At 40.3% G+C, this 14,381-nt stretch overlaps 1 protein-coding gene and 1 long non-coding RNA gene across 3 annotated transcripts in view; one reads left to right on the top strand and one right to left on the bottom strand.

Moving 5' to 3' along the window:
* LOC114064951 overlaps positions 1 to 14,052 on the bottom strand; it is a 27,617-nt gene extending 13,565 nt beyond the window's left edge. The window contains exons 1-2 of one of the 2 annotated variants that reach the window (XR_003572842.1): positions 13,973 to 14,052; positions 7,354 to 7,491 (exon numbers count right to left, since the gene is read on the bottom strand). This is a non-coding gene — a long non-coding RNA (uncharacterized LOC114064951). Of the gene's footprint in view, positions 1 to 7,353; positions 7,627 to 13,972 lie in introns of those variants that run through there. The other variant, XR_003572841.1, reaches the window with a different exon arrangement.
* The window catches only part of CAP2 (cyclase associated actin cytoskeleton regulatory protein 2), a 66,519-nt gene continuing 65,608 nt past the window's right edge, over positions 13,471 to 14,381 (top strand). Inside the window, exon 1 of the mRNA XM_027898457.1 lies at positions 13,471 to 13,589. The gene's annotated coding sequence lies outside the window, so the exon portion shown is untranslated. The remainder of the gene's footprint in view (positions 13,590 to 14,381) is intronic.

Below are 14,381 nucleotides of genomic sequence, written 5' to 3'. Positions count from 1 at the left end.
TTTTTTTTTTAAAAGATGGGTTATTTAAGAAGTTGTGAAAAAGTGTAAAAACTTGTGGTATATAAGCAAAATTGTGCTAGAAAGTTTCATTTCTTCACAAAGCTGCATGAGAATTTCAGAGCTGATCAGGGATCGTGCTATAAAATCCAACATTCCCTCCATTACTGAAACACAGAGATGTATAAATTTGAGCATGATGTACTTTACCACTAGTATCCCTCTCTTTTTTTGGACAGCACCATAAGTGTGTTGTCAGTAGATACGACTCACAGACCCAACCAAACGTTTGCTGGTACAACACGTGTGGAGCTGGTACTGGCCAATCCCACCTGATCCTGCACACCACCAGCCAAAATAGCCAGTGGTGCTGCCAGACTCAAAATACGTCACTACGTCCTTCTGATAATACTGTGGGACAGGAGTCCCACAAATTCAGGTCTGTCATCCTTCTGAAACAGATGGAACTTGATGGGGAAATTATCATAACATTTGATTTGAGTCAGTTGAGCCAACTGAATCATAAGAAACCTAAACAGCCAACTGACGTATGTTCCCCCGCCTTTTTGTCATAGACAGGAACAATCTCTCTTTATTTACTGCATATATAGTTACTGATATGAGGGTTTGATGACAAGTTATTCCTTGGAGCACATGGCAAATTCTAGGTGAATGTATCTGTGCTAAACTGCAACACTGCAGAGCAATCTGAACCGGGAACGACAAGTATTACTGGCACCTGCAAATACCAGTTGTCCTCATAAAGCCCAGTGCAAAGTTCAGCCACAGAGCTTTTGATCCACAGGATCTGGTCTGTGACTCATACAGGAATTTGACATATTCATATTTTACTTTGCTGTAAGTACCTTGATTGAGGTTTCTGAGGGTTAAAAAAAAAAAAAAAAAAAAAATTTAGGAGAGTAACATATTTGACTGGCATCAGTCCATGATTCACGGATTCCTGTCAGCACCTCAGAACTCCCACTTCCCAATGCCTTATCTGTGTCCAGATATGTATCTGTATCTGAGTCTGTGTGGGCATGACTGGACAATGACCTGACAGTATTCAATATAGAAGCCACTGTGGATTGGCATATATTTATGCAACGGTAGTCACATAAATAAAGTATTAAACCCTTAGCAGCACACACATTCCTGGTTCCAGATTATATTTCAGTGAAGTAACTGCATGAATGCTGGGTCAAATGTACAGTGACTATAAATCAGCAGATCTCTGCAGCTTTCTGAAGAAGTCTGGAGATTTAGAAGAACTGAGAATATGATCTGAAACATGAAATAGGTAAAAACAGCTGCTACAGGTAAGAATCCACTTCTAAAATATTAACGGAGAAATTTACATAATACATCCAAAGAATGGTTTGGCTGATTAATACTACCTGAAGATTTAGTTCTTGTCCTAAACAGGCATCCTAATCTAAGATGCAAATGAACAGAGATAAAAGAATATATATTGAAGTATTATACTGGATAAATTTAATACAATAAAATCTTCATGTTTTGAAGTCTTTTCAGTATTAATGGCCACTTCTCACTAAGAGAAGTTTGAAGAAAGAGGGTGGGGAGATCACATATTTGTCCTGGCCAAAATTTAATCTGTAGTCAAAACCAAAAAGCCCCAAGCCACTGTCAAAGCAAAGCTGTCACCCCAAGCCACTTCCAGCTGTCAAAACACTTCTGTGACTGTGTTTAGAGTAACTGGTAAGGGCCTGCCCAGATTTTGTACCCCAAAAATGTTCCCCTAAAATAAAGCAATTAAACCCCTGTGCTTAAAAAGTCTTTGGCATAGGAAATAATGAATTAACAATAATGAGGTGTCAGTAACTAGGGTTATTTTTTAATCCCAAACTACTGGAAGATCAATCCCTAATGTGCCAAATAAGTCCCTGCTCTCTCAACTTGGAGAGAGCAAGAGGAGAACAAGCATGAAAATGGAAGAGTTGAGATTTTTGCAGAACCAATTTCTATGAATGAATCTAGAAAATCTTTAAAGGTGTAAAAAATTGAAAATTATGTATACAGAGCCACAGGGTGGATTTTAAGCACTTTCAATGCTAAGTTTACTTCCATTTACTGAAATCACTCTCACTTAGTATGAAACTTCATTCAACACACATATTGTTCCTGAAACAACAAAAAGCAGTAGCTTGGCCAAGTTTCCTAACAGATCTCGGGATAAGGCCACAAAGCTTTAGTCTACAGGGAAAAGCAGTTGACTTGGCAAGTCTGTCTGTGGCATGCTGACCTTTCTTTCAGAAAAGGTCACTGTGGAGTCAGGTTCCTGAACTTCCCAGGGATTCTGTAGCTCTAAAGCTAGGGATCTTTTAGACCGTGGCATCGTGATAGCCTAAAGCAACATGAATTAATAAGCCTTTTTTTTTAAACTCCCACAAAACCTTTTCAGAAGTCCAGGAGCAATCAGGAGTGATACCAGTCCAGTTCTTGGTGATCAGCAACAGAGACATTGCTGAACAGCACTGTAAGAACACATAAAAACAGCTGCACGTAGGTGAAAGGCTGAAGGTTCCTGTGTCAGTGTGAGGAGGTCTGATTGTCTCATGTCTGCTCTGAGCACAATTATGGGAATTAAGCCTACAGTGCTACCAAGCTGGCTTCTTTTTGTAACATTCAAAGCAGTGAATAACAAACAAACAAAAAGGCAGTGATTTTTTTCCCCAATGATTTTTAGCATAAAAATAGCACACTACACACCTCAGACTGCAGGAATGAAGTTCTAAGCCACGGCAGATTAAAATAAATTGATTTGCTAAATGAATAAATAGAAACCCTTGAGTTACACAGCATTTTAAGTATGAGAATGATTGACTGAAAGAGGTTTAACACTGATACTAGGTTAAATCTTAAATTAGGTGTGCAAAGCTTTTCGGTTTTTCAGGGTGTGGCTTACACATGGAATGAGCAAACCAGAGAGGTAAAACACCCACAATTAGAATGACTATTTGAAAGAATCATGGAATAACTCAGATACAGAGTTGTAGATGCTATAAGAAAATAATCATACTATTATTCATTCCGAGGGAGCAGTAGCTGCTTACACTGCTGAACTGCATGATCATTCTTTTGGAATAAATTATTTAAAATTTTCTAAAAAGTGCATTTGTATTATATACTTTATATAACTTATCTTCTTATCTTTGGTTTCTTTTTTTTAAAGATACATCATATAAATGGTTTAAATAAGACAGAAGAAACTGCCTGAAAGGACTCTCTTTCTGAAATTAAAAAGTTGCTCAGTTTTGGGGTAAAAAAGTAATTTAGAGGCAGTTGAACTAGATGAACTCAAGAGGTCCCTTCCAACATGAACAATTCTGTGATTCTCTAAGGGGTATTTTTATATATTATATGTTATATACCTTATGTATAATATACCCTATATGTTATAAACACAATATTTTTTATTTATAAATATTAAATATATTTATATTAGACATACAATATTTTATTAAGTATTGTGTAATTATTATGCATTGTATTTATATATTGTATATTCTATGTATCATGCAAATAAAATTAAATTAAAGAAAAGATAATGTGGTCCTTTTTCTTTAAATGAAGTTACAAGCTTAAAAAGTGTTGGCAAAGGAAAAGAGTAAGAGGGAAAAGAGAGTAAGAGAGAAAAACTATGTTCTTGATTATTTTAACTGCATGCTCTACAATTCAATGTGTATGGTGACAACAGAGAAGAAACTACTACGACTCTTAGTCCTGCAATTCCTTTTACAAAACAGATCAGTCATATGTGTCTATACATACACATATATCACAAACCAGTCCTAACATAATACTGGTTCATTTGTATTTCTTATCCTGCTTGCACCTTTCTACCTATTCTGAAGGTCATGAACACTGCATGAGAGAGGCTGGACGTGGACTCCTAGCATCCAAAGATTTTGAAAAAGAGAGGCTGCACCTGCTTTCCAACCAAGTATTAACAGCAGGCTGCACCTACTGCTGCTGGATAGAAACTGAGTAACCACACGCCCTTCGCAGGTGGAGCGTGGGAGGTGAAATCCACAGTCAGTGAATGAGGTTGCTGGGCAAGACACACACACACACACACACACACACACTCCCACACTGCAGCTGCTACTGCTGTTCCTGTCAATAGCCCCACCATCTGAAGGAGAAAGGCGTTCTACAAAGGTGAGCTGATGCAGCTGCACAAAGGTTTAAGGACAGTTTTACTAATTATTTGCTGAATTACGGATATCTTCTATTAAATAATGTCAGCGACTCAGCTGCCTTCAGCTGGAACAGGAGTGGACCCCTAAGAACTGCCACCTGCTCTCTTGAATCAATGACTAAACTTGTGCTGACTTCAATCACCCTAGAACAAACAGACCTTTAAACCTGAGGCTCTCCCTCAAACAAAAATGGACTCAAATCAGCAGCTGTTTTGCTCAGAAAGGCTCCTGTATGAACTTCCAATTGCTAAAATCAGCCCCATGACACACACAGATGCATATTGGCACTGCCCATCATCTATCTAGTGTCTGTACTGAAATATGTTTTTGAAAAAGACCGAAAAACCCCTGAGGAGCTGAGCTTTTGCTCATCATCTTCCTCCCAGATAGTATCAGGAAACATGAAGATACACGTGTATTTCCAGGTATACATGAAACTAATTGTTCTAAAGCTTGTTATTTGTTGGCACCGAGCCAACAGTCAGAGACATGACACGGTAACTTTTAATCTAGGTTTTGCTTGTGTTTTTGTACAACAGGAAAGAGGAAAAATGTAGTAACAAACATCAAAGTAACTAATAAAATCAAAACAGTAATAATCCCTTCTGTTCTGCTTTTCTTAATTGAACAGTAAATTACTACAGGAGATATACAATCTTTTGACTGGGGATCTGTGTCTCCCAAAAATCAGGGCAATCAATGAACAAATCAACCTTAAGCAACTCCCACATGGGGAGCACATCAGGTTCTCTACTAAATGTGTTCAGTAACACTAAAAAAAGGGGTTTCAGGAAGATCTGATATCAATACTGTGAAGATTCCTGGAAAACATGCACTTCAGAAATATTTCAATTTATTAAACATTATGACATTAACACTGGTGAACCATTATAAATACTGATGAATGACTCGGGAAGGGGACTATATGTCTTGCTCGCCACAGCTGATGATGTAGGTCAGCCTATGGTTCCAAAAATATTAGTGTGGTGACCATCTTATCTTTTGTTTCCCCAAGTTTACTCCAGTGTTCCTCTTACACATTTTATTTCCCTTTTATTAAGTGCTACGCAAAGGAACTTGAAACATTTCATTCCTTGCTGCTGCTGAAATGCAACCCCTGAAGGCCCCCAACTTTGCTGATCTCTAAGGTACCTCACAGGAGGTGACAGGAGCCATGGACAAAAACCACACAACCACGCCGAGGCAACCAACCACAAGGAAGCAAAACAGGTTTGGCTGATTATCGTGGGCCTAACGAAACTGGTGGCTGGGAGGGGCTGCAATTTCAGGATTGGTTAGCTCAGATACACGGAGCAACCTTTCATGATGCTGTGGCACGGGTGAGTGCCTTCAACACTGGTCTGACTTTGTAAATACATTCTCCATGGCAAGACACAACTATTGGGGTTATTACCATTTAGCATTTTATAAATACCACAAGACACACAGCTCTGATGCTTTATACACACTTTATACAAGCTGCAATGCCTGAGTGCATCGTATATTAGGGAAGTGAGTTGGAGCTGCCTACAACAGTGATTTGGAGATATCCCAGCTCAGCAGTGGGCAGTAGAGGTAGATGACCTCTACAGATCAGAGGATGATCTGATGGAGCTGAACTTCACTGGGATGCTGAAAGGTCTCTCACTAATCTGACATGTACATCAAATAAGTAACAGTACTCTAATGAAAGGCCTTACAATCATTTGTAGGCTACAGATTGTCTATGAAAGTGCTTTAAGCTTCTTTCCTTTGCATCTAAAATATTTTTATTTTAACCTAATGGGATATATAGGAACTTGGATTAAAAGCTCTTTTATCAACTATTTGTTTCCCAGATATTGTAAATTGCACAGTATTTACAGTTGAATTTGTATTGTACTCTAAGCATTTCTTTTCCCCTTCCAATCCTACATATATTGCTAGCCTTATTAGCTCAAGGCTAAATATCAAATCTGCAGCATATTTATCTTTTATACTCCTTTTTTTTTTATACTATAAGTCAGTTATAATAGTGGAAATCTGAATACAACCAATAGTATTGTTTCATTGGTACTGATGTAACTGAACTAGAATAAAAACGGAAGTTCTTATTTATACCAAAGCTTTATGTATTTTTAATGTTCATGGTCTAATTCATAAATCAGCCTTAGAGTGTTGTTTTCCTTTCTTTTCCTTTATGAAGATACAAGAATGGCCCATTTGACGGGGGATTAAAAGAGAACTCCAAGATGAATTATTCAGGAGAGCAAACAATATTCTTTTCTAAAGAAAATTATAGCTTTTAGAAATACAGTGCAGTATGTGCAGAGCCTATGTAAAAACAGGAAAGCAAGAAAATAAGAATGAAATAAATGACTAGTTTTGAAACAAAAATATTATTTCTGATACCAAAATGATTGGCCTATATTTATTCAAGTGAAACATGAATTCAGACACGTAGGGTGAAATGCTGACCCTGTTAGTCAGAGACAAAACACTTACTGACTTGAGGAGAACCAGGATTTCACCCCATCAGTGTTAAATATTTATAGTTCCTTCTAATCCATTTTAGGCATTAAATTGAAATACGTTTTGTTACTTTTACATTTTGTTACTTTTCTTTGCTCCTCCTTTTTGGGAAAAAAAATAGGAAGATAAGGTGACTATTTGGACTAGATGATCATTGTAGGCCCCTTCATACTGAAATAATTCTACTTTCTATTCTATTCTATTCTATTCTATTCTATTCTATTCTATTCTATTCTATTCTATTCTATTCTATTCTATTCCTTGGCTTCATTTATCCAAAAACCTTGTTTGGCTTTATATTTTCAAAGTTCTCATGAAAGAACAAACCCTTCTGTACTCCACAGAGGAAATCCTTCTGCCACAGATGCATGGGAAAATCATGTGTTAAGAAGGATAGATTTCAGAGAAGGGGTCTGGCCTTCAAAAGCTCTCAGAATATTACAAAATAAAAAGATGCCACTCCATTTGCCGTGGAGAATATAAAATCTAGAGTAAATGACTGCACTCGGCTCCGTGCGGCTGTGCCTGATCAGCTCCTTGCACCTAATCTAGCTAGCCATAAATTGTAAAATAATAATTTAGGCTGACAAAACTGCATATTAATATAAGCAATGTACTGTACCTAAGAATCCTCGCCAGCAGTCTCATTTTGCAGGAGGATATAAAACTGAGATATCCTTGCTCTTCAAGTCCTTGGTTGAGGGAGAGGTTGAAGGAACAGAAGAAAATTCACATCGCTGTCGCCCCTGGCATTCCAGTTCTGTATTGGAAAATCATAAATCACCTCAGATTTTTTTCAAGATCTAGGTAAAGTATTTCAAACACTCACATTCAAAACTCGTGGTTTTGCCTTCTCTATTCCATATTCAGGTATTAAGTGTAATTACAGAAGATATCTGTCAATAGCTAAATGGGTCCTTACAGGACGAGACCAAGCACGGTGACTATGCCAAGGTAAAGGTCTTTATTTTCTGCCTGAATTAACTGATTGAACAGGGACTGAGTGCTTTTCTTGCTTTCCCCTCACCCATACAGCACAAAGGAGCTTGGAGGTGGACAAAATCTGCTAGGCACTGCATTGGCAGAATGGGGTAGCAAATGTCACCCAGCAGCTAATTACCTGCTGTGAAAGAGCAGAGGAATTGTGTCTCTAAGGGGGTTTTCCTTTGACTTACTCTGCCTGCAACGACCACAGTTGGGGTTACACTACTTATGAACCACTGTTTGAATAAAGGCACAGTCTTATTTAAAGGCTTGGAACAACACTAAGTGTATAACTGTCAGAATACATATTGGTTACCTGCCCACATTACTATTTTATTATGTCCTAAAAAGTGTTCTTTCTGTAAAAAATTTGTTATCAATTAATGTGATGTTACGAAAAATTTTGCACAATTTGGTGTTTTCTCTATAGCACCATTTCCTAGAATCAGATGGTTCTGTAATTATTAAAAAATAATAATTAAAAAAAGTTTCTAGCCCAGTGGCTTGCATAGTAAACCTTTAATTTATTAACCAAAAGAATCTCAAATATCCCCAGCATTTTAGGAAAAAAAAAAATCTTTTTTTTTTGTGTGTTTGGATTTTTCCATACTTCTGCTGCACCAGCTGTCTGGGCTTTCCTATGCAACAAGAATGTTGACCTTCAGGAATCATCTGTAAGTCTTCCCAGGAAAAAATTTAGAGCTGGCTCTATGCTTTCTACCTCTAGGAGATGAAAATAAAGAATTGCAACCTGGATTTCCTGGAAAAAAAAAAAAAAAAAAAAAAAGGAAGCCATGGCAAAAACTTCTCAGCAATAATCAAAAATTACTTTTACTGATCAATAAATGAGGTATTTTAACTACTAGTAGTACATGGAGAGGACTGATGCATTTTACTAATGATGTAGACACATCAAGTATTGACAAGCTCTGATCATGACAGTGATGCCACCATACACATGGTGATGAAAGAAACACAGCAGGAAACAACAAGGAGAAGAATGTCTTCTAGTAAGAGAAAACTGCAGCCACAAGAAAACACAGATTAAAACACCAGACTTCCATGTCTGACCTCTCCACACATTCTGCAAGTGACTGGAGCTGCTGCTAATGATGGCAGGACACTCTGAATGAGTCAAAGAAGCTGTGGCATGAAGAAGACCTCAAAACATATTTAGCTGATTTGGACTTTTGGCAGTATTTGGGTACGCTTGCATTTTCCTCAGACAGATTACAAAGCACTGACAATGCCAAGGTTGAGAGCATGGACATTTAACCAGCTGAAATTATCCTACGAAGGTGTTTCACTGCTCACATCTGGAGCTGAAACAGTGACTCAGCATCGTGGTAAAGCTGTCCTGAAACTCTGTCAAAGCAGAACTGTGTACTCAAATACTAAGCTGAGTACTACCTCACACTGTTTAATTGCACTGGTGCATAATTAGAGAACACTGCCAGTCTCTCTTTAAAGGTTCCCTGCAGCCTAGACTGAAAGAAAGGTGAAAACAGAGCCAGGAGTGCTAAAGATTCTAAACCAGGAAGACTAGCATTGACCAATGAGTAGGACTTTGTCATTCCTTTTGACTAGTGTTTCCACAGATTTCATACACAGCAAAAGAGTAGTTTAAGGTGGCACAATAACTCTACACTCACACACAAATTTCTGTCTGTAATTAAGTGAAAAGCACAAAACTCCACTTGAAATCCATTATCAAAATGCAGTACTGTACAAAAAAGGATATTTAGCAAAAATATAACATAAGCCTGTATCCCATGATAATCAATAGATAGCGCAATGCAAATACGTAGCAGAACTGAGGCCCAATATTCAGAGTGGCTTTCCCAAAACCTCTACAGAACTGAATTAAGTGACAAAACTAACATTAGTAAAAGTAGTCACAAAGCTTAGTATTTGTGAGAATCAGAACAATTCCCCCTTGGACTCAGCAAAGCCCTTAAACATCCTGAATTATAAACAAGTGAGTAATTCCATCCCCACGCGACAAGCTGCTTAAATACAACGGGAATGCTTAAGTGTTCTGCTACACAGGGACGCAATTACTCACATACTTAATGACAAGCACGTGCTTATTACTTAACTTTTTATGTTGCCATGCCTAAAAAGAAGCATACAACTAATTAATGTACAGTTACGAGAGTCCACACCCCTGGAGCTTACTGCATAAAAGAGAAGAGAATACAGAGAAGAGATAAAAAAGCAGTAGAATGACATCTTTGAGATTAAATGTAAATTGAATCTGCCTGAATATTTTACAGGTGATCAGCTTGAATGATGACAGATTCAGCCTTATTTCACACTAGTTTGAAAGAGGAAAAATAGTCCACTTCTTTGGCATAGTCTTCCCTTTTTTTTCCCTGTGTGTTTTGATACTTGATCTGTACAAGATACCCACAAAGATACTTCACAGATGCACTTTGTTAATTAGCTATATGCTGTTTTTCAAATTCTGTAGACTAAACATCAGATTTGGTAGGCAAAAGGCATCTTGACATGTGCTGAATGCACTCCAATATTATTTAAGCAGATGTAGCAAGTCACACTATAAGATTTTCATGATATTCCAATTTATTTTCACATCAGTAACTGCTTCTGCAATTTTAATTCGTATTAATATTTTCTGCATTGTCCCAGCAAAGACAGACTGAATGAAATCAAGGAAATGAGCAAGAATATTTGTGGGTTTCTCCAGACTTGTCTATGAAACATTTAGGTGCAACTTTCTTCAATAGGGAAATTTTACAGTCATATACATAGAAAGACTATTTTAAACATACACTAGGAAAGTAAGAATTAACATTTTCAAGTTTTTGCCTGTGAAAAAACCCGTGTATGCAAATAAAGATGCACCAGAGTATTTTCTTCTAAGTAGGTTACAATGTTGTCACTCTATGGAGATTTTGATAGCCTATCTCTACGGCCTCTGATCTGCACTTTGGGATCACTGCACAACTTTAGAAATACACTCTTCTATAAAAGGGAATAAAACATGCCAGCCTTGGCACAGATTGTCTGCAGCAGCAAAGTCAGTAAATAAAATGAAAAAAACCCAAAAACATATAAAGTTATATTAAATGCACACACTAGGCTCCATTTTAATGCAGCCCCCTGCAAGAGGGCTATTACTGCACCTCTTGCTTTAGAAGAGTTCCTCACAATTTCAGGAGGACTAGAGCATAAATTAGAATTTTAAGTGGTTTTTTTTCAGTGTTTCAATCCAGAAGTTGGTGACCCTGTCCCCACTAGAAAAAGTATACAGACAAAAAAACCTTTAACTTTTAATGTTGCAATTACTGGCATCAATGTACCTTCTGCATATAACTCTCAGCCAATACATGAATGTGTTGTTAGACTGAGGGCAAAGTGCTCAGCCCCAAAGTCTGATCTTCCAGTCATTCCTTGCTCAGTGTTTCACTTGATGCCAATTCCAATGCCACTTCTAAAACTTATTCTTTATTCCTGTCCAAGCTTTTTTCCTTGATGAAACAATAGCATGTCATCTAGTCCATATTTTTGCACACACAGTATTTTGCAAAGTCCAAAAATTGTATATCCCTCATTTGTTTCTTCTCTTTAGGGAGATATTGCTCAGCCTGTATTAATAACTACAAAGTTCTTCCTAGAACTGGCCTTTCAGATTACCTTTATTTATTATAGAAAATGCAAGGCTTTCTTCTCTAATCTTTTTGGGCACTACATCTTATACCTTTGCTTGCCACTGGGTTTCCTCCATGTTATAAGATCACTTTACAATTACTGAATCTCCCTTTTTTTCCTTCTGACTAAATTTATTAGTTCTTTTTGTTCCCTTTACCTTAGTCTTAGCCTTTCAAGTTTGCCAAAATTCTCCTGGGGACAAGAAAGAAAGAACTCACTTGTTTTTTGTGAAGAAAGGACTAGAAGACAGGAGAGAAGATGGATTACAGACATGTTTTAGACATGTAGGGCATCTGCTGGTTTGGTAGACTTTCCATGGAAAGGAAATACCCAATAGTTTTTCCTTCTTTTCCACATGCCTATTATGTAAAAGGATGATGTGGAGTGCTTGAGCGAGCTCTTACAATAAGAGCTTATAAAACTTTTCTTCACTTAACTATGTTACGTTTTTTCAAATTAAACTGACATTCTACAGAAAGTCTACTGCATTTATCATCCTAAACTTTCAACGTATCACGCTGACACTGCACAGGTGTTGGGATTTTTTTCTTCAGAGTTGGAAGGAATACGGAACTTGGGCTTTAATCTAAGCATACTAGTTTCACCACTTCTTTATCCTTTGGTTTTTCGTTTTTTTTTCCAGAATGAGATCTTCCAGGCTTGTTTCTTGCTTCTCCTAAATAGTGTCTGTGTTCTGTGCATTTTTTCCAGTCAGATTTTCAATTCCATACTACCTTTTCCCTCTTGGAAGTTTTGGAAAGACCCTCTGGTTTAAAAGTTATGCTGTTCTATTGATTTCATCGGGCTGTTTATACGTGCCAAGCAGAAGCAGTTCATTTCACTGCATACAGGAAACTGTGCCTGTAATTCTTTTGCAATTTCCAACGCCAATTACATTGTCTGCACTAGTGAGTTTGAATCCCAGACAGATCCTTGGAGTCTGCTTGCTTTTGCTTAATGCTGACTTTAGGCATGTGAGGTCTGTGAGCTCCTGTTAACTCTGGCATTCTTTTTAAAATATGACTTTCCTCAGCCCACATTTAACTGCTGCACAATTAAACCAAATCCTTATGTCCCATATTTTATAGTGGTGTTGTCAAACCATCAGAAATGAAACACAAAGTCTTCTTAAATAAGCTGTATATTTGATAGAGAAACGTGCTACCAGCTTTTGCACAGCCACATGGTTGACTTGAAAAAGGTATGTGGGCTTTTTTATTATCACTAGCTAATGAATTCTTCTTCCATTCAAGAGCAAGACTTCTTCTCCCAAGACTTCTGTGCAGAAAGCCAGCTCATTTGATACGAGGAGGTGAAGCAGATTTCGGGAGGATGATCAGATGTCCCTTGGGACAGTGTGGTGACAAGCACTGCAAAAGTGCAAAACGTGTGCTTCTATTTCCCAGGGGTATGGACTGGTGTGAAGCCCACAGGGCCTGACAAACAAGGCCTAGGTGTGAGGGTTTGCCTGCTGGGAGAAGTCCTGATTTCGTGGCCGTAGTGAACGAAGGCGGCAGCCCCACCATGGGCCCAGCTACAGCAGTGGTCAGGCTGGCACAGTTAGTCTGGCTCAGAGTAGGCAACTTGCTGGTATACATGAGGCTGCCCTCAGCCTCCCCTGCCATGTGAGGTGAGGAGTCTGATGGTTTCCACACGAGCCTCGCTCTCCTCTCCCAGCATGGACCGGGCCAGTGTGGTGTGGGATGCTCACTTCCCACTCTCCCAAGCTGTGCCCGATGGGCAAGCGGGGCCACCATGCCAGTGGCCGTGGGTGCCCCTGCCCTGGGTGCCAGCGCTCTCCCCTGCTCCTTGCGTGATGCTCCAGCGCTGCCATTTCCCCAGACTCCCAGCCGCCGCCGTGAGACACCTCTCCCTCTCTCTCCATTTTCACACTCCACCCACTTTTTGCTTTCTTTCTCCATCTCTGCCACCGTCTCTCTCCCTTTCTGGACTTGTCTTTATTTGGCACTCCCGGAAGCTGCTGGGCACTGCTCTCCCTGCCTGCCCGGGCAGCTGATGTGACTGACTGACACCGGCTCCCGCTGAGGAGGAGGAGGAGGAGGAGGAGGAGGAGGAAGAGAAGGAGGAGGAGGGAGAGCAGCGGCGAGGCGAGGGAGTGGGGGGAGCGAGTGACCGGCCTCGGATTTTCATTGCAGAGAGGAGGGGGGAAAAAAAAGGCTACGCGGGTCATCAAAACAGGTAACTCAAGAGCAGGCGGCGGCGGGAGGGGCGGGATGCGGGGAGCGGCCCGACCTCTCCGGCCCCCGGGCAGGCGCGGCCGGGGCCGTGGCTGCGCTCCCGCCGGCGGCAGCAGCAGCGGACATCTTGGGGATGGGGGACAGCGGTGAGGGGACGGCTCCGGGCTCGGCCGGGAGCTGCAGAGCGGCAGCGTAATTCCTTGGGCGGGCAGTGCCCCCGGGCGCTATGTGGGTCAGGGACCCGCGCTGCCCTTCGACTTCCCTCCTGGCACCTGCGCCGGGCTGCGCACGGAAAGCCTCCCCCCCTCCCTCCCTCCGATCCCCAGGGTGATAAGTGGGGAGGCAGTAACCTGGGCGGGGAGCGGGGAGACCCGAGCGAAATACCACGGCAGATGAGGGGATCCTCTTTGGGGCTGAAGCCGGACCTCCTCCGCCGAGCACCCCCGGTCAGCGCCGTGAGGGACTTTGGGCCCCCGCCACGGGACCCGGCAACCCGGCTTTCCGACGGGCTATTAAAAATTCCCTGGGCTTGTTTATGCAGACCTGGCTGTCAAACTGTGCTGGTCTTGAACTCTCTTAATCAGCGTAAGATGATCTAATTCTGAGGGAGGTGGCTGTAGTGCCTGTGGGTAGCTGGGCGCCGAGTCCTTGGATCCCCCCGCCCTTGGAGCTAGAGTTGTGCGTGTGGTGGAGGTGGCAGAAGAGAGCCTACAGGTTTAGCCCAGAAGAAAAGGTTAAATAGCATCTTAGGTTAGGGATCTGAAGGCATAATATGTACCTTTACATAGAAAGA

The sequence above is a fragment of the Empidonax traillii genome, unplaced genomic scaffold, assembly GCF_003031625.1.
Source record: "Empidonax traillii isolate 1590-97213 ecotype Southwest subspecies unplaced genomic scaffold, ASM303162v1 scaffold597:size822913, whole genome shotgun sequence".
Taxonomy (NCBI): domain Eukaryota; kingdom Metazoa; phylum Chordata; class Aves; order Passeriformes; family Tyrannidae; genus Empidonax; species Empidonax traillii.
The sequence above is the reverse complement of the archived record's forward strand: the minus strand, read 5'-3'. Positions and strand labels throughout refer to the sequence as shown.